Here is a 20,147-nt window from a genome sequence, read left to right on the forward strand (position 1 = left end):
GACGCTCCGCATCACGGTCTTTTGCCCAACCAGGCGACGGCGGCGGGAAGACGATTGAGGGGTCGGGAACTCTGCCTCGGCATTAGGGAGGTCGTGGGAACCGGCACTGCTGTTGTACTCGCCGGAGGCGTTGATCTTTGTAACATCCCGAAAATTGGCTTAGAATGAATTTACTATTCCGATAATGAAATCGGCGAATTAAGATTTATGGATGTATATATCTTGAATAAATATTGTTAGAAAATAAAAGGAAATGATAATTAATATGGAAATGGATAATATTTTATTTATGAAATAAATTGCTTATAAAGTGAAGTTAGGATTTGTATATGAGTTATATTGAAAAACATATTAAGCTTTAGATATGTTAAATACTTGGAGGATAAATGGATTTGGATAGAATTCTTAAATATTTTTTTAGCTATTTGTGGAAGTAGCGTGTAGTATAATAAAATAATTAAGAACATTAAATTTTGATTCATTCTATCAACATTAATTTTCAATATATATATTTATACCAAATATTAGGAATTGATACTTACTAATTTTCTTTTGTCTTCAAGAAGTGTCGAGAATGTCGGTTGGGAGAAGATATTATACCAACAATATAATTTTTAATTATAATGAACAATCTAGAAAAGGAGATATTTACATGCTTCAATATTTTTATGCCATGTGTACACACCATGTAATATTATACTATGTTTATAAATAGAGAAAGGGAGAGGATCGGTAACCTCTCGGTATTATTCGACCCATGTATATACAATTAATATTCCTTTTCAATTTATACACACATTTGAAGATAAATTTGTGGGAGAAATGCGCATACTGATGATGCACTCCAAGGTAATTCTTCCACCTCCTCTCAATTTTTTTAAGGCTTATAAGTTGATAAATTATGGTGTTCAACTTCAATGTAGATGCTGAAACTTTGAATATGGAAAGACGATCTTTCTATATGAATTCGATGATGACGAATTCACGTTGATAGACTTTTAACAAATATTAGGCATTAAAATTGAATGAATGAAACCAATGCATGAATTCCTTACGGCCAAAAACACTAAGCCTTTGATCCATGAATATTATATACATTGTTGAAGGTTAGAATTATACATGGGGTATTAAAATAGAAATTGACATGAAAATGGGACCTATGTTGGATTAAAGAGATACCCGAAAACTTGTAGAAAAGGGTTTTAGATTTTGAATTTTGTTTAACCGATGTGATTTGGAAATTGTGACTATTAACGAGTAAGTGTGATTATGTGAGAGGATTAATCATGGAAATGAGATTAGAATGGGTGATTGAAGCAGAGTCTAGTATTTGGTCAAAGGATCAAGATTAAGTTGCAATTTAGTTGAGAAGGTTAATGAGTTTATTTTCAAGGTTTGATAGTAGAAATATGATAAGGATGTTAATGTGAATTATTGAGAATTTACTAAGTAAGATTAGTACTTATGGAACATTAATTACATAAATATATACTCTCTGTGGATAGTAACCCGTAAATAGTAACATAGTGTTTAGTAAATTTAGTTTGATAAATAAATGACAGAATTAAGCATGGAATGGATATATGTTGTAAATAATTGCATATAAAATGTGTATAATTGGCCTTGGAATTTATTGTGGTCTTTTGGTATTTTAAATATATGTATTAAATTGAAGAACATAAATGGTGAATAGTATTTGTGAATAGTGACAGAATAATTGGTGATTTTATTCGAAAGGTTCAATGAGGAAAAATTGATAAGATGTGAATGCACATCATAAATGATGATACAAGAAATGTTTATAATTAATTTGAGGGTTAGTTATAATCATAAGATATTTTTAATGAATTTATTAATATTGGCTGTGATAGTGTTGGGTGAGTAATAGTAGCTTGGCCCATTTTAATCAAATAGTTGAATGGTTTAAAATAGGATTTTTAATTGACCATAACTAATGGTACCTATTTGTGACGTCACTTATTCGGCTGGATATTAGTCGGGTAGGGGGTGTTACAATCTTCGTCCGCTTCGGCCAGCCAGCTTTAATACCCGTACTAAACTTGGCGGAAGTCTGCACCACAAGATAAACCTCCCAATATTTGAATTCGCCGAACTTCAAAGACCTGTCGGGGTACTGCTGCATGGACAGATTCTTCACATCCTCGGCGGACATGCCGCTGGTTGCCGTGCGGAGGTTGTTTTGGTAGATGTCGGCAAATCGGCAGAGCTGCCTCCTCAGCCGCTCCCATTGTTTCCGGTATTGCTCTCCATCGTGAGGCTTCCCACCCGGCGGTTTGAATTGGAGGTAGCTTTGGCTAATGCGCCATCACATTCTGTCGATATGTTGGTTCACCCGATGTAGGGATCCTCGACTACACCGACCCAGGCCTGAGCCAGCGCGACGCACTCCGACACGCTCCAGATGGTCCTCTTTCCCTCACAGGCCTCCTCCCCCCCTCGGCCCCCGCCCCACCCTCGTCTCCCGCACGCGAGGACGAGGTAGTACCCCTGCCCTTCTCTTTGCCCTTCTTCTTCGACCCCCCTCCCGCCAATGGCATCTCAGTGAGAGACTCCCTGACCGGAGATAGCCCCAACTCCTCAAAAGAGAAAGTCTCAATGCCGGTGAACTGAGTCTCCAGAGGAGTACTCTGGGGGGAATCACTAGACAATAAATCCATGTAGGGGCGACGGACATTGTCCCCAGGTGATTGGGGGAGCCCCAGCCTGCTACCCCCCGCAGCGGCAGGCGTGCCCTGCATCATCCCGGGCATCATTCCCCCCACCCCCGGTGTCATCTCGGGCATCATTCCCCTCATCGTCCTGGGCGCCATCTCTGTCATCCCTCCACTCACCCCGGGCATTTGGGGCATCATCCCACCCATCCCTGCACACCAAGGGTACATATTATAGTATGCGGGCATCATCCCCGCCATTTGGGGTTGGGGCATCATCGATGCCATTCCGGGCATCATCCTGGACATCCCTGCAGTTCTGCCGGCGTTTCCCCCACCTCTAACGGGAAACGTCGGCGTTTGTGACTCGCTCGTGGCGGGAGAATCACTATCGTGCTCCATTTATCTTCAAAAGAAATGAAAGTAGAGAGAGAGAAGCTCGTTAAAACAAGTGGTGCGAATGAAATAATGTTCAACGAGCTGTGTATATAGAGCTTTTTTTTAAATCAAAATTCGGGACGTTCGCCGGGACGTCCGTCGTGGCACCGCAATGGCGGACGTCACGACGGACGTCCCGACGGACATCGTCGGAAAGCCGCAGATGTGAGGTGTCCACAGCGGACGTCTGCATCCGTCCCTCCCACGCCTAATGGCGGACGTCCCGCGCGGACATCCGGCACGCCGGTCGGACGTCCGCAGGGAAATCCGCAATTGCGGATGCTCTAAGCTAAAACTTTTAGATAACACCTGATAATATACCTCCATCCCAACTAAGTTGAATCAAAACTTTTGGACACAACGATTAAGAAATTGTATTGAGAAATAGAAGAGGTGAATGAAATATAAAAGATAAAGAAAGGGTAAAGTATGTGATGAAATAAAGTAATAGTGATTGAATGTTTTGTCTATTATACATATAAAAAAGAAATGAATCAACTTGGTTGGAACATCCCAAAATTTAAAGCGGCTTAATTTAGTTGCGACTGAGGGAGTGGTGAAAGCTTATGTGAAAATTCATGAATAAGAAAGTAAAACTGAAAGATACTAGAAATAGCATAGTAAAATTTCTCTGTTTCATTAACTATTAAAAAGCTGTATTACATCAAGAAGTTATAGCTCTAAGTCGAAGGATCTAGAATCTGTTGCTAGTACATGTAGTACAAGCTTGATTACAAAACTTAATCTCAATAGAAAAGATTAAGCAAATCTTCTTCATTATCCTATTAATCAACACGTCTCTCCAAGTACCTTTGTGGTCATGCTCTTTGTTTGTTGAAGCAATAACAAACTTCTCAATATTGCAAGCTGGTGCATGTACTATTTTGGCCATCTCTTGTGCTCCAATCAACTTCACGTCATCACCAGCCACGACCACTTCATGCACTCTCACATTGCATGCGACCTTAGGTCGATCCTCATTGTGATCTTCGCAAGATCCTCTAAGAAGGGGTATATTTCAACTATTTGAATACTCCCTCCGTCCGCAAATATGAGTCCCGTTTTTTCATTTTAGTCCGTCCGCGAATAGGAGCCCCGGTTCCTTTTAGAATAATAGTAATAGGGTCTCACCTTCCACTAACTCATTCCACTCACATTTCTTTTAAAACTAATATATACAAGTGGACCCCTATTCCACTAACTTTATTCCACTCACTTTTCTTAACATTTCTTAAAACCTGTGCCGCTAAGAAATGAGACTCCTAATGGCGGACGGAGGGAGAATCAATAAAAATAAAATAATTAAACTTTGACTCGACAAATGGGTAAGATGGCCCACTGTATAAGCCTGATAACAAAGCCCATGCAAAATTTTGTATCGTCTTTCCCCGAAAAACTTTCTCTTTCTCTCTAACACACACGTACACAAGAACGCACATACATGTAAGCTCATGGGAGGTGAAGGTGGAGAAGAAATGACGGTGGTGTTAGAAAGATAACTTGAAGTGTCCCAAGTATGTTGGGAAGAGAATGTGTGGACTCTTGTTGGGAAGAGAATAACATTTATAATGTGGAGTTCCCATAAGTATAGTTTCTAGGTATATTTATATCTAGAGTCCTATAAATACCTATGCACTATGTATCAACAACAACAAGAAAAATCAATCACAATGTAGTCTTCAAGAGTTCATCAATTTTATTTTCCGCATTTTACTTTTCAACATGGTATCAGAGCAGGTTCGATCCCTCGTATGGATCAATCTGTCTCTATAGTTAATAAAAAATAAAAAAAAAATAAAAAACCCTCCCAAATATACAGCCGAGAATCTGCCCAAGTATACCAAACAGCTATGAAAATTTTGGGTTCAAACCAAAAAGTCATCTGCACGATGTGGACGTCGAGGGAGCAAGGGCATGCCACCCAGAAATTAAAGGTCGTGGCCATCGTCAACGGAGAAGAGCCGGAGACGGGGGCGCACAATGGCCGACGAAGCACCAACTGATGATCAAGCAAATGCCTAAAACTTGGGCGGCAGCAACTCGATGTCGTCGGAGGAAAGAAAAAAAAATGAACAGACTGCTGGCTGAGCTTCTGCCCAACAGGAAATTCTTCACCAACAAAGTGATGGCATAGCAAGGCACGACAGAAACCCGCATCGGCTCTGTGTCAGGAGCAGCGGATGGTGGTGGTAGCCAAGGCGATGACAACGGCGGTGGAACCCCGACAACGATGAGTAGACGTTGGCGACGATGAGGCTGCTGCTCTACGAACGAACGACTGTGGTGGGGATGGCAACAACGAGAAGCGGCGGTGAATCGTTTGCCCGCTGAGTGAAAAAGCGGTGGCACTAGACGCCTGAAGCGAACCACGGTGTTGTCACCATGAAATCGATGGGAGAAAGGCGATGGGAAAATCAGAGGGGGTGACCTCACAAGGCCACTGTTTTGGCGAATTGAGAAAAAAAATAAAGGAGATGAGTAGAAGAGACGCTACTCGTATGGCTTATTAGACTCCAATTTTTGGATTTTAATTTCTTAAAGAATTGGGAGTAAAACATGGAAATGAGGCTGTCACTTGGAAGAGGGGGTTGTGGAGGCGGTTGTTGACAGGAGAAGCTCTGAGAAAGCAAGCCCGGAGAGCCATGGTGGCCAAGCTGAAGACTAAGGGCTGACCGAAGTTTACACTTATGAGTAAGCGGAGGAGCCGCCACGGATGGAGAAGAAGGCTGCAGAGGAGCAGTCATGGAAGAGAACTTACACAATCTTACAAACATAAAAAAATGGAAGAAGAGAATTCGATGAATCGTCCGGCGAGGGGGAGAGGAAGTATCAGACCAAACGATTCCTCTCAAATCTATGTTGGCCAAGAAGGCCAAAGATCTGATGAGAGGGCGAGAAACCTACAGATGACGAACCCACACACCGAGGATGGAGGCCAAAAGATGGACGCATAATGAATTAAGCTAATTGATTGTCATGAAAGGAGCCGTGGTGAGAAACGTTCCAGAGACAGCTTGTGTCGGCTTCAAAAGTGGAATATGTCACATGGGAGAGCTATGGAAATAGTAACCGAGAAGAGAACCAACGACGGATGATTGTGTCAGTTGGTCGGAGAATAGAGCAATCACTAAAGCAGGCGTGACGCACAGCCCCGTTGGAAGGAAAAGCCAACTGGAGCAATGAGCATAGAGTTTATGTTCACATGGAAAAGATGAGAGATTGATTGGAAGTAGAGGCCAGACCGGCCAAATTGGATAAAGCCAAGGGGAAAGGTGGCACCATGCCTATCACATCTCCTCGATCAGGAGAAGTTGCTGATGAAGTTAGAGGAACGAAAGGGGATGCTGATGGAGTTGGAGCAAAGCCTTTCCATGAAGGAAGGAGTCTGTTACTAGAATGATGAGGTGCGGCCAAGGAAGCCATCACTGAGAAGGAATGACCAAGAGCACTACTCGCCTATTTCACTGCCGGAGAAGGCAATCGGAACGACGGTGAATATTCTGTCACAGCACGTCGCTGCAACCGTTAAGAGAGAAACTGGCAGAATTGGCAGAGAAGACAAAGAGAGAAACCGCCGAAGGAGAGAAGATGGGAAGATATCAGACTGCCATGGTAGGTCTGTCCGTTTCTCAAGAGAAGCAGATGGTGGCTACGAAATCAGCTCCAGCCAGAAGATTCATCGAAATTAATCTTTGGCCGAGGGGAGAGGACAGCTCTAGCCAGAAGATTCATCGAGATGAGAGGATAATGCTAAATAGAAAAAGACCACAACGACTGGTGGAGAAGAGTTGGTCGACACAAAAAGCCGACAGCGGAGGAATGAGAAGAAGAAACGTCGAGAGGGTGAGAGCAGAAGCTCGTCGTGATGTGTCTCCGTGCAAAGGGTGGAGCCAACCAGAAGTGTTCGTCTATTACTCGTCGGAGTTGGCGCCGCTGAACAGGTCGGCGGCGAGAAGAGAAACAGAAAAGAAAAGGAGGCACTCTTTGACCGTCCCTCAATTTTTTTGGGTGATTCAATATATTAAATGAAAAAACGAAGAAAGAAGGGGGAAGATGTTACATGAGGGCTGAGCCCCGTACGGAATCCTAACACACACACCAACTCATGAATGATTGGTGCGGGATCGCCATGGACAGGCCAATGGTCAGCAAAACAAAGCCCTAACTCCTAACTTAAGCAAAACCATACAAAACGGAATTGAAAGCTTCTAGTCTTCTACGTTGATGGCTTGCGGGTTGTACTCCTACAGGGGATCCCAAAATTGGGCCTTAACTTCTGCTCGGGCGTGTCTATGAAAGAGTTTTCTTGCCTCGGGCTAAGGCGTCGTCTAGCATGTGACCCCGTTCACATGACCGTGTATACGCCGAGGGAGATGGTGGTATCCTGAAGGCGTCCATGGACCCTTAACGTGATGGTTCATCTGGTGGTATCTTGACCGGACCCATAACACGTGGCACGCAAGGTGCACCCGACTCTTAACAACTTCATGGTCCCCAGCATTAATCAAGGCCAGCGTGTGGATAAGGACCGGCACGGTACCTGCCTCACCCTTTAAGTTCCTTGGCGCGTGGATAGAGTGGAGGGGGGACTTTGTCTCTTTCCAGCGAGACGTCCCAATCGGGTGTGGTCCCCGATTCAGACCCGTGACCGAGGTGGCAGGTTTGGTCAGCGCGTGCCACATCGCTCCCCTTTTGACATGGCGCGTGGAAAATAGGCAGGGAGCTGTCTCATTCCAGCGAGACGTCCCTATCGGCTGTGGTCCAACATGGGATCCGTGCTGTACCTCGACTGCAGCCCCAGACCTGTCCCTATCTTGTGCAGGCATTGAGCGTCCCTCAATGTTTTCACGTAAAGAAGATGGACAATTTTGGGCTAGTATTGGGCTCAAGAAAGTTAAAAAAATGAAAAAGGAAAAGAATATGGGCTCATTGTATTTGAGCGGAATGGGCCAAGATTGGCCTTCCAAAATGAAGCTTTGAGCTGCAAATTAAATTCAGTCCAAAGACGAGTAAGCTTCTCGACACGAGTAAAAACTGTCAGTCAGAAAAAAAAATTAAGAGGCTCCTGGATACGAGCTAAAACTGTCTAAAATGGCTCTTGGATACGAGCAAAAACTATCTAAGAAAGCTCATTGACATGAGTTAAAACTGCCAACTAAAAATTGAAGAGCTCTATGACAAGAGTTAAAACTGTCAACAGAAAATTGAAGAAACTCCTTGATAAGAGTCTAAACTTTCAATGAAGAAAAAAGAAGCTCCTTGAAACGAGTCTAAACTTTCAATGAAAAAAAGGCCCATTGATACGAGTAAAAAGTATCAATGATGAATTGAAGAAGTTCTATGATACTAGCATAAACTGTCAATGAAAATTGAAGGACTTCTGAATACGAGTATAAATTAATTATCAAAGCGAAGATCGTGCAAGTTAAGTGTCGAAAATACTCGATACTTAACTTGAGGGGAGTGTTGGAAAGATAACTTGAAGTGTCCCAAGTATGTTGGGAAGAGAATGTGTGGAGTCCCAACTTGTTGGAAAGAGAATAACATTTATAATGTGGAGTTCCAATAAATATAGTTTCTAGGTATATTTATATCTAGAGTCTTATAAATACCAATGTAATATGTATTAACAACAACAAGAAAAATCAATCATAATGTAGTCTTCAAGAGTTCAATTTTATTTTCCACAATTTATTTTTCATTGGGTGGAAGTGGAGAGAGCGTTCATAGGAGCAGGGTGCAACAGAATAGTTCACAACGTGTCGTGAGGCGCCTGTGATTTGATCTCCGTTGGTGCCCAAAATGCAGTTGCCATATTTTGCCCCAAGGTTTCTGCTCTCAATTTCTCTTAGAGCATCCGCAACGGAGAACGTCCGGCGTGCCGGATGTCCGCCATTAGGCGTGCGAGGGGCGGATGCGGACGTCGGCTGCGGACACCACCGCAGATCCTTTGGTCATCGATTCTGATTCTTTGTGTTGCGCTGGAATGAGATTCAGCAAGTGAATGAATTAGGATTGATATTATTTTCTTCTGCAGCGCAGAATATCTGGAGATGCTGCTGGATCAATCTGGGAAAAACACATTTCTAGGCTAGTTTGCCTTTAAAATAACGAAAATGTACCCATTTTGTTATCTATTCCATATATGGGAAAAACGCCAACCATGTCGGCGTGTTTTTAAGTAAAAACGCCACTCGTACTGGCGTTTTACAATGAAGAACCGTATGTGTCGTCGTATTGCATGTACGTTGAAAAACGCCAATCCCACTGGCGTGTTTTAACGAAAAACGCCAATCCCAATGGCGTGTTTCAAAAACGCCAATTCGGTCAGCGAGTCTATACAGAATGTTGCCTTCCGTCGTGGAAAAAAAGGCCAAAAATTCTCCCAAGTTATACACGCCAGTGGGATTGGCGTTTTTCTTCAAGACGCCATCTCCGTCGGCGGCTTGCTTGAGGTGGTTTAGGGTTTACTTAGAGGCGCTGGAGGAGAGCTTCCCTCATGCGAGCAACGAACGGCTGATGCTGGAGAGGGCGGTGGTGGACCTGGTAGCGTGCCCGCCGCATGAGTCGGTGTAGAGGCGGGACGCGGCGGTGAGGTGGTGCCAGCGCATGCATGGAGGGGGGTTTAGGGCGTGGTCGTTTAATGAGGAGGTGAACGAAGGTGTTCTGCAGCCTCTTCCCAATTCCAATATATCACCAACCGATCAATTAATTATTCTTACAGTTTCAAAGCTCCACACTTAACGAAAACGGCGGTTGTGATTTCAAGGCTCCCACCGCCCAGCCTTAACACTTAACCAAATAACAATGCAGCCGCTTCTTAGAAAACACAAAGGTTCTCCAAAATTCAAGGAGTCAGCCGCCTCCCACAATTATTCTTTGTCCAGGTTCAAGGAACCCACCGCCCAGGAGTAAATGTTTTCCAAATTCCTAAGAGACCAGCCCCCAAAGCAATGACTTTGTCACCTTCCAAGGTTCCAGCAACTTCCAAGAAGGAGGACTTAGCCAATTCCAAGGAGTCCACCTCTTCCCCAAGCAACCTTTCCAATTCACAAGGAAGCAGCCGCCAAATTCAAATTTGAATTTCAAATTTGAGACGTCGGAAGTTGAAGGGTCGAGGGTGGTGAATGCCTGAGATGGTGACGGAGTAGCCGCTGGCGCTGGAGACTTCGCCGGAATTCCGTTCAACTTTTCCCTGAATCTGCACGTAATACTACTAATCCCCAGTGTTCAGCAGCCTCTTCCCAATTCGGTGACCGAATTGGCGTTTTTTGAAACATGCCAGTGGAATTGGCGTTTTTTGTTTAAACACGCCAGTGGGATTGGCGTTTTTGAAACACGCCAGTGGGATTGGCGTTTTTGAAACACGCCAGTGGGATTGGCGTTTTTCGTCAACACACGCCAGTGGGATTGGCGTTTTTGAAACATGCCATTAGGATTGGCGTTTTTCGTTAAAACACGCCAGTGGGATTGATGTTTTTCAACGTACATGCAATACGACGACACATACGGTTCTTAATTGTAAAACGCCAATACGGGTGGCGTTTTTACTTAAAAAAACGCCGACATGGTTGGCGTTTTTCCCATATATGGAATAGATAACAAAATTGGTACATTTTCGTTAATTTAAAGGCAAACTAGCCTAGAAATGCGTTTTTCTCGATCAATCTTGCTGTGGGAATTTTCTGTTGCTCACTCTCTCTCTATGTTTTTCCTTTTGGGGTGATGTTCATTGTTATGGATATCCTAATTCAATCATCAACTTCTTTTTAATGCAAATATAAAAGAGATAAACTTTTGAAAAACAATTGGGGATGTATTGGTCATTGTTATGCTTCATTTCAAATGTTTTCTCATTTCGCAGTCTCTTGCAGTGGAGGAATGTACTACAAGTACCAGAAAAGCATAAAAAGGGTGTTACTTGCATTGCTGCAATTGTATTGTCTCAGAGTGATGCTTTATTCGCATCTTCATCGTCTGATGGAGTCGTCAGCATTTGGGAAATAATATCTGGGAGTGAGTTGCTTAGATTAGATTTGAGTAAACTAATATTACTAAATCTGCATTTGCTTGGCGTTGCTATTATATTCAACCACAACGATGATATTTTATTTTTCTCTTAGTGTAGTATTGTGTAATAGTAAGATATCAACTGATGTGGATAACATTTGATTTCTCATATTTATTTTTTTAATTTAGGTGAATGCAAATTGTCTTGCTTGGATTCTATAGTTACAGGTAAAAAAGCTATGGTGGCTCTTTCACTTGTGGAGTTGCCTGGAAACCGTGGGCACCTAGCTCTAGTCATGGGTGGTTTGGATAACAAAATTCACATCTACTGTGGTCAGAGATCGGGAAAAGTGTGTATCATCTGGTGCATTATCTTAATTATTGTTCCTGTTATACTATGCATTTTTCTTTTGCTAAAATGGATGCATTTTGTGTTTATTTATTTCCAGTTTGTCTGTGCTTGTGAGCTGAAAGGCCACACCGACTGGATTCGTTGTCTGGATTTTTCATTACCTTTATATGCAAATGGTGAACCATCAATTCTTCTCGTGAGTTCATCTCAAAACAAAGGGATACGCATATGGAAAGATGGCTTTACAAAATACCCATGCTGACAACACGAAAGAAGAAACTAGTTTAGCCACTTATATTAAAGGCCATATATTTGTAGCCGGGTCGTCCTCTTACCAGATATCTCTGGAATCCCTTCTTATTGGACATGAGAATTGGGTGTACTCGGTGGAATGGCAGCCTCCTCAAAGCTCTTCCATTGATGGCATTGAATGCTATCAACCTCAGAGCATTTTATCTGCATCCATGGATAAAACGATGATGATATGGCAGCCTGAGAAAACTACTGTTATATGGATGAACATGGTGACTGTCGGAGAGTTGAGTCATTGTGCTCGGGGGTTCTACGGTGGTCACTGGAGTCTGAGTGGGAGCTCAATTTTAGCGCATGGATATGGTGGATCTTTTCATCATTGGAAAAATGTGGGCACTGACTTTGACGATTGGAAACCTCAAAAGGTTCCTTCTGGTCACTTTGGACCAGTGTCAGACATTTCTTGGGCTAGGGAGGGAGAATATCTGCTATCTGTTAGAGCATCTCCAGTGGGCGGATGTCCCACTCGGACATCCACTAGGACATCCCAAAAACACCTCCTGCCACGTCACTAGGACATCCCACCCCATTGCCACATCACTAGGACATCCCCTGCATAATCCGCCCTTCCCATCGCCCTTCCCACTAGGACATCCCGCAATAAAAAAAATCATAAATTCACAAATAAAACAATTTACGTTTACGGAAAATAAAATTTGACCGAGAATACGAACGGGAAAAATTAACAACTGCATCGGAAAAAACATACATGATTCGAAAAAAAAAATTTACATACTAGTAAAAAAAATGCATACATTATCACGTCAACCCCTCCGAGAGAGGAACTTGTTATTAACACAAGTGGTGCGAATGAAATAAAATTCAACGAGCCGTATATATAGAGTTTTAAAAAAAAAAAAAAAAATTAAAACGGGACGTCCGACCGGACGTCCGACTTGAAGCCACAGTGGCGGACGTCCGCCCGCCCGTCGCCGGGACGTCCGAGGACACCCGACGTCCTCACGGGACGTCCGTATCCGACCTTCGACCTCCCAACGGCGGACGTCCCAGTCGCCCTTCCCGGTGTCCGACCGGACGTCCTACCGGAGGGGCGCCATAAGAGATGCTCTTAGCCATGACCAAGTAAGAAGCTTATTGATTTCAATTGTTTACATTTGTTGATCGGTTGGGTGGCTATATTATTTGTCAGTTAATTTAAAGGTCAGAGATAGGTATCAAATAGCCTTCCTTTTAATCATCGAGAATCCTAGATAAGTATGTTGGATCAGTTTATTTTGTGTCTAAAGGAAAGTACTTCACTGTCTCTTCTAGTTTATTTGAATTCCTGGTCTAATATAGATATAATGGAAAGGTAAAAGATACATTTTGGCTATAAACAAGGTTTTTCACGAGTGCATTCTATTGATAATATGTCTCCGTGGGGATTTTAATAGCTATGTTTTGTTGTTTCTTCTTCTTCAGACATCTAGAGTATTCTCTGCATGGTCTAACAAATCTATAATAGAAGATGGAGAGGCTTGGCATGAAATTGCACGACCTCAAGTTCATGGCCATGATATGAATTGTGTGACAATGATCAGAGGAAAGGGAAACCACAGATTTGTAAGTGGGGCTGACGAGAAAGTAGGTAGAGTATTTGAAGCTCCTCTCTCTTTTCTGAAGACATTGAATCACACCACTTCTAAAAAATCTAGCTTTGCTGACGATCTTCCATCAAATGTGCAAATTCTTGGTGTAAATATGTCTGCCTTAGGACTATCGCAGAAGCCAATATATCTTTATGGTGAGACTTTCGCTTCTCCACTTCAAAAGTCTTAAAATGCTCTTGGTTTTAATATTGTGCGTGTGCATGAGAAGTCTAAAGCACATACAAAACTATTCTATCTCGTGATGCAGCTTCATCTGAGTCAAAAGTAAGAACTAACAATGAAGTGGTTGATACCCTTGAAACTGTTCCCGAAGCAGTTCCGACTGTGTTGACAGAACCACCCATTGAGGAGCAACTGGCATGGCATACACTGTGGCCGGAGTCCCACAAGCTCTATGGACATAGGAATGAACTTTTTTCTCTTTGTAGTGACCATGACGGAAAGCTAGTTGCTTCTTCCTGCAAGGTATTTATTTGTTTCATATTCATGCTATAAGTATTGAGTTTGTTTGTAAATTCTCATTTTCTCTTAGCTTGTTGCCCCATTGTGCTTATTTCTCCAGTTCCAGACAAGATTAAGATCTTGACATTACTACCCCTTTTAAAAAATCTTATAACTGCATAGGATCTTGTTTGTAAATTGAGGAGTTCCGTCTGGGGACATGATACTGAAGTATGTTCCCATGAGAAATCTTGTTTACCCAACATACGAGATTTTACAAAATTAGTTATTTTTTATTTCAATTGAAACACTTGAGGTATGGAAGATCATAGTGTGGAGAGGCATGGGACCTTATTTGTTGAATAATTATAAACCGTTTGGACATTGTGTTATTTATTGGCATTTAAGGCTTGAGAAATGAACAAGTTCCAAAGCTCACAGGCGGGCTTCTGTTGCAAGTAGGCTCTTGGAAGGTCGTAGGTCGCTTGCATTCACACAGTTGGAGTTCTCTCACGACAACAGCTTCCTTTTATCCATTTCAGATCGCCATTTGTCCATATTTCTTCCCATTGCTTCTAAAATTTGTCTAGTTGGATCGTAATGTCTTTCAGTTACATTTCACAATAGGGCAAGAGGAAGTAAGTCACGAGCTTGTTGTTAGGCCACAAGAGAATAATATGGAACCCATTTGGCCATGAATTTGCCACTGGTTCGAGAGATAAGACAGTGAAGATATGGCAAGTGGTTCATCAGTTAAGGCGCTCATGACTCTGCCAACTGGTAAACGGTTCAGCAGTGGGAATGGAGAATGGTCTCGTGGAACTATGGACGCTCTCCAACACCAGAAACCAAAATGGCGGTGTTGCAGAACCAAATGCTGCTGTTGCAGTTCGTTTTGACCCGTTTTTATGTCATGTTCACCGGCTGAACACGACAAAGAGTGAAGATTCCACAAGCGTGCAGCTTGCTTCTTGTGGAGCTGATCATTGTGTAAGATTGTTTCAGGTATATGTTTAGCACTCTATAGAATCATGTTTCTTTTACTGCAACCGAAACTATATATCTTTAATCTCTATACTAGAAACATTTTGATTTTAGCCAGTCATTTATACCTAAAAAATTAGGGTTTTTAGTTGCCTTTCCGCACTTAGTTTATAGATCATTCTTAGTATATATATATATAGGGTAGTGTTAAACTCCTTTTCTCCCCTTAGATTTAAGTTCCTTCTCAATTTGTAGCGTTGGATCTGGAGGATGGACGATCCAGATGACATGCATAGATAATGATCCCGTAGTTCATTATTTGGTGGTTTTCGTGCATCATGGGGGTGAAGTAGTAAATTTGTACACTAAAAAACCTCCGAAAACAGCAATTGCGAAATTTTAGCGTGATATACCCACGCCCTTCCATCTAGTCTACACATCATTCATCACCCACCCTATTAACTCACAATCTCTCTACCAATTCGTCTCCCCAATTTCCAAACCCTTTCAAAACCCTAGCCGCCCCTTCGCAAGGTTGCTCCGATTACTCGGAACTGCAGTCGGTGTCTGATTTAGGGTCCAACAACCGTTCCGGTTTTGCACAAGATCGTCAGAGGATTTAGGTTTTGTCGAATGTTATTTTAATGGATTACTGAACGAGTTTCATCAAGCCTTTTCCCCAATTTTCGCACGTAACACATCACCCACACCACGACTCACCGGATTACCATCACCCGCGCAAATTTGTTGATGAAATTTTATAGGGCTTTATTTGTTTGGTGTCTTGTGCAATTTTCAAAATATCTAAAAGAGGACGCCCGTCAAATTCGCAACAATCGCAGAAAGAGGGTGAGCTCCTGTTTTCATTTGCATTTTGAATACCTGGACTGTTGCTCTGCTTCTGTGTTTGATATATTTGGTTTTTTATGCCCACATGTTTTAATCGAGTTTGTACATTATTTTCCTAATTGTGTGCATTAATTTAACATATGTAGCCACTATCTGTCTGTTGCTGGACATTATTGTATACAATAATGTCATGTTAGTGTGTTCATTACTGTAATGGATCTGCACATCATATCAGTATTTATATGCATCAAAATATCCTGTATCATGCAACATATAACTGGTGTTTTAATTGTCGAAGAGTAAATGGAATATGTGTATGTGCATTACTTGTTATAATATATGCATTATAAGCCTATTTAAATACATTATATTCAAAGGTAAACCCTACCCTTCAATAAACTGTCGTTGGTCATTGTTGAATTAACGAATGCAAAAGTTGTTAGCTCATTAATTAAATGAGTCTGTGCATTAATTTGTCTATTTTTAGTCATTATATATCATGTATCATGCATCATGTCAATCTTGTTTTATATTGTCAAGGAGTAGATCGAATATTTGTTTGTTCATTACTTGATATAATCTCTTCATTATTTGCCGATGTGACTACATTATTTGCTTATGTGCATGCATTATGATCATTTCTGTTTTATAATGTCAAACAACACATGGAATATTTGTTTGTTCATTACATCATATAATCTCTGCATTACGTGCATATTTGATTGCATTATTTGCCTATATGCATGAATTATGTTTACTTTTGTTTTATATACTCAAAGAGTAAAAGGATAATGTGTATGTGCATTGATTGTTATAAACTTTGTATTATAACTATATATTACTGCAGTATTTACCTATATGAATACATTATGACTGCTGTTGGACATTGGTAAAGTTTTTATTGTAATTTTGATGTTCATTAGTTGCAATTATCTGTACAATATATATCTATTTGGTATTCCTTATATTGACTGTTGTTGTACATGTGTCAAAGAGTGAATGAAATATTTGTATGTTTATTACTTGACCGGATCTATACATTATTTAGTTATTTTAGTGCATTATTTATCATGGTTTATGTGTTATGTGATTGTAGTTGGACATGTGACAATGGGTAATTGCAATATTCATGGTGCATTTGTTAATTTATTCTGAACATTATTTGATTATTAAAATGCATTATGTATCAGTTTTTAGGCATTATTTTGATGTTTCTGTACAAGAGTGTATAAGTGAATGCAGTTTAACTGTCCACATTATTTTATTCAGTCTGTACATTATGTAACTAATTGTATGTTATTATTCTGTATGTTGTACAACATCAAAGCAGCTAAGATTGGACATCAACGAGGCGGTCGATGATATACTGCCAGTAGGAATTGCCAAGAAATTCCGGGAACTATTATCAGAGCCGGGACTAGTACAACTCCGGAAGAGTTTCTGAATTGTATAAAGAGTTTAACTCAACGGCAGAAGGAAGCCTTACGGAACTTGTACATGAGTCTAAGAGTGAATGCAATATTTGTACATTATTTAGCTATTTGTATGCATTATTTATCATGTTTTATGCATCATTAGACTGTTGTTGTACATGAGTCTAAGAAATGAATGAAATATTTGTATGTTCATTACTTGAGTGATTCTATACATTATTTGGCTATTTGAATGCATTATTTATCCTGTTTTATGCATCACGTGATTGCTGTTGTACATACTAGACCCTAGCCCCTAGGATTGTTAAACCCTTAGGGAAAACAAGAAACGTGCGCCAAACATCGAAACACGACACAACTTAAATTAAACGGGTCAGGATAAATGTTCATTACATATCACAAATAATGCATTACATAAACTAAAACTGCGCATTACACTACATAATATGTACATTATGTATATCTGTTTTAAAAAATGCCTACGCGCTATGCATGTGCAACCCCAGACGAATTACTACAGCTCGTGTATTTAGACAACGTTTTTTAGACTTAGAACATAATACACCCTATCCCCTAGGCTTGTTAAACCCTTAGGGAAAACAAGAAACGTGCGTAAAACATCGAAACACGGCACAACCTAAATTAAACGGGTAAGGATAAATGTTCATTAAATACCACAAATAAAGCATTACAGAAACTAAACTACGCATTATACTACACAATATGTACATTATGTATATCTGTTTTAAAATATACCTACGCGTTATGCATGTGGAAACCCAGACGAATTACTCCAGCTCGTGTATTTGGACAACGTTTTTTAGACTTAGAACATACTACACCCTAGCCCCTAGGTTTGTCAAACTCTTAGGGAAAACAAGAAACGTTCGTCAAACAACGACACACGGCACAACTTAAATTAAATGGGTCAGGATAAATGTTCATTACATATCACAAAGAATGCATTACAGAACCTAAACTACGCATTATACTATACAAAATATACATTATATGCAACCCCAGACGAATTACTGCAGCTCGTGTATTTGGACAACGTTTTTTAGACATAGAACATACTACACCCTAGCCCCTAGGCTTATCAAACCCTTAGGGAAAATAAGAAACGTTCGCCAAACAACGACACACGGCACAACTTAAATTAAACGGGTCAGGATAAATGTTCATTACATATCACAAAGAATGCATTAAAGAACCTAAACTACGCATTATACTATACAAAATATACATTATGTGCAACCCCAGACAAATTACTGCAGCTCGTGTATTTGGAAAGCTTTTTTTAGACTTAGAACATACTACACCCTAGCCCCTAGGCTTATCAAACCCTTAGGGAAAACAAGAAACGTTCGCCAAACAAAGACACACTACATAACTTAAATTAAACGGGTCAGGATAAATGTTCATTACATATCACAAAGAATGCATTATAGAATCTCAACTACGCATTATACTATACAAAATATACATTATGTGCAACCCCAGACGAATTACTACAGCTCGTGTATTTGGACAACATTTTTTAGACTTAGAACATACTACACCCTAGCCCCTAGGCTTGTTAAACCCTTAGGAAAAACAAGAAACATGCGCCAAACATCGAAACACGACACAACTTAAATTAAACGCGTCATTATAAATGTTCATTACATATCACAAATAATGCATTACAGAAACTAAACTACGCATTATACTATACAATATGTACATTATGTGTACGTTTTGCGCGGCTTCCTCCTTGTCGAACTGCAATAGCCCCTCGAGTTCTAGTTGTGATCGACTGCAATCTTGCAAGAGAGCACAGTTCCGAAGGCAGAGAAGGTCTCGAAGAGCGCCTTTGTCGATGGACTTCAATAAGCGTCGGCGCTTCAATGAGAAACCGGAACGTGCATTCAACTGGTCATCGTCGATGGACTTCTTATGGCCCTCCCTATTGCATACGACATAATACCACGTTGTAACTTCATCCACCTTCATCACACCTTGTTTGCGCGTGTCAAACCCAACGGCCCTAGCATACACATCATAAAACGCGAGTGCAAACTCTAATGATTCGAACCTCTGACCAACTACAGGCTTTAATTACTCAGAACATGCAGGTACAACCCGTACTGTTTACAAACACGACACAATATACATGTTCAGGTAAAGATAAATTATAGAGAATATACTATACATTATATAACCTAAACGAGTGCATTACATAAGCATACTTATACAGTACATGTATAATTATTTATACCTAGTCATTCAACATTAAATCAAACACTAAACGGATGGCACCAATTCGCGGACATACGTAAATGTTTGGAATCGCATATTATACCACAAACCTGGGCCAAGAAATTTGCAACACTACGGGAATGATTGAAAACCAATTTAACATGAAATAACAACACCTATAAGCTTGAATGAACCGTAGCAACAACAAAACCATTAAACAACTAAAATGATTCAATAAATCAGTACCCAATCACACAAACATGAAACACGAATTCGCTGATTTAAACATATTGGGTCGTGCGGCTGAATTTTCAAAAAAAAATTGACAACAACCAAATCAATACACATGGGCGAAAATTGCAATATTACCTTCTTCCATAGATACTCGAAACACCGGGGATGAACCGTATTCGTTAGATTTAGATTCAAAACAGTTGTTCACCAATGACAGAAACTTCGATTTGCAAAAGGAACTCGGCTACACGCGGGATTATGGACGCAATGAACTAAATCTGGAAAAGATTTGCTGATAAACTGCAATCAGCGTGGAGGGAGGAATTCACGCCTCATACCATAACTAACTAGAAGAGAGAATTTCAATTTTACCCTTCACACGTAAAAAACGCATGCAATCTGATAATTGGATCAACTTATTTTGTCCATTAGATCGGCTGAAATAAAGGGTGGAGATTAAGAAGGAAATTGAATTTAATAGGTAAAAAGGATTTGAATACAATCCTATATATATATATATATATTTATTTATTTAAATAGCAGATGTCCTTGATGGAAGGATGAGTTGTTT

General features: G+C 40.7%; 1 pseudogene; it reads left to right on the top strand.

The window, feature by feature from the left end:
• Window positions 1-781: 781 nt before the first annotated feature.
• On the top strand, window positions 782-17,182 carry LOC121758734 (annotated as a pseudogene).
• Window positions 17,183-20,147: the final 2,965 nt, after the last annotated feature.

Source organism: Salvia splendens, chromosome 12 (genome assembly GCF_004379255.2).
Source record: "Salvia splendens isolate huo1 chromosome 12, SspV2, whole genome shotgun sequence".
Lineage (NCBI taxonomy): Eukaryota > Viridiplantae > Streptophyta > Magnoliopsida > Lamiales > Lamiaceae > Salvia > Salvia splendens.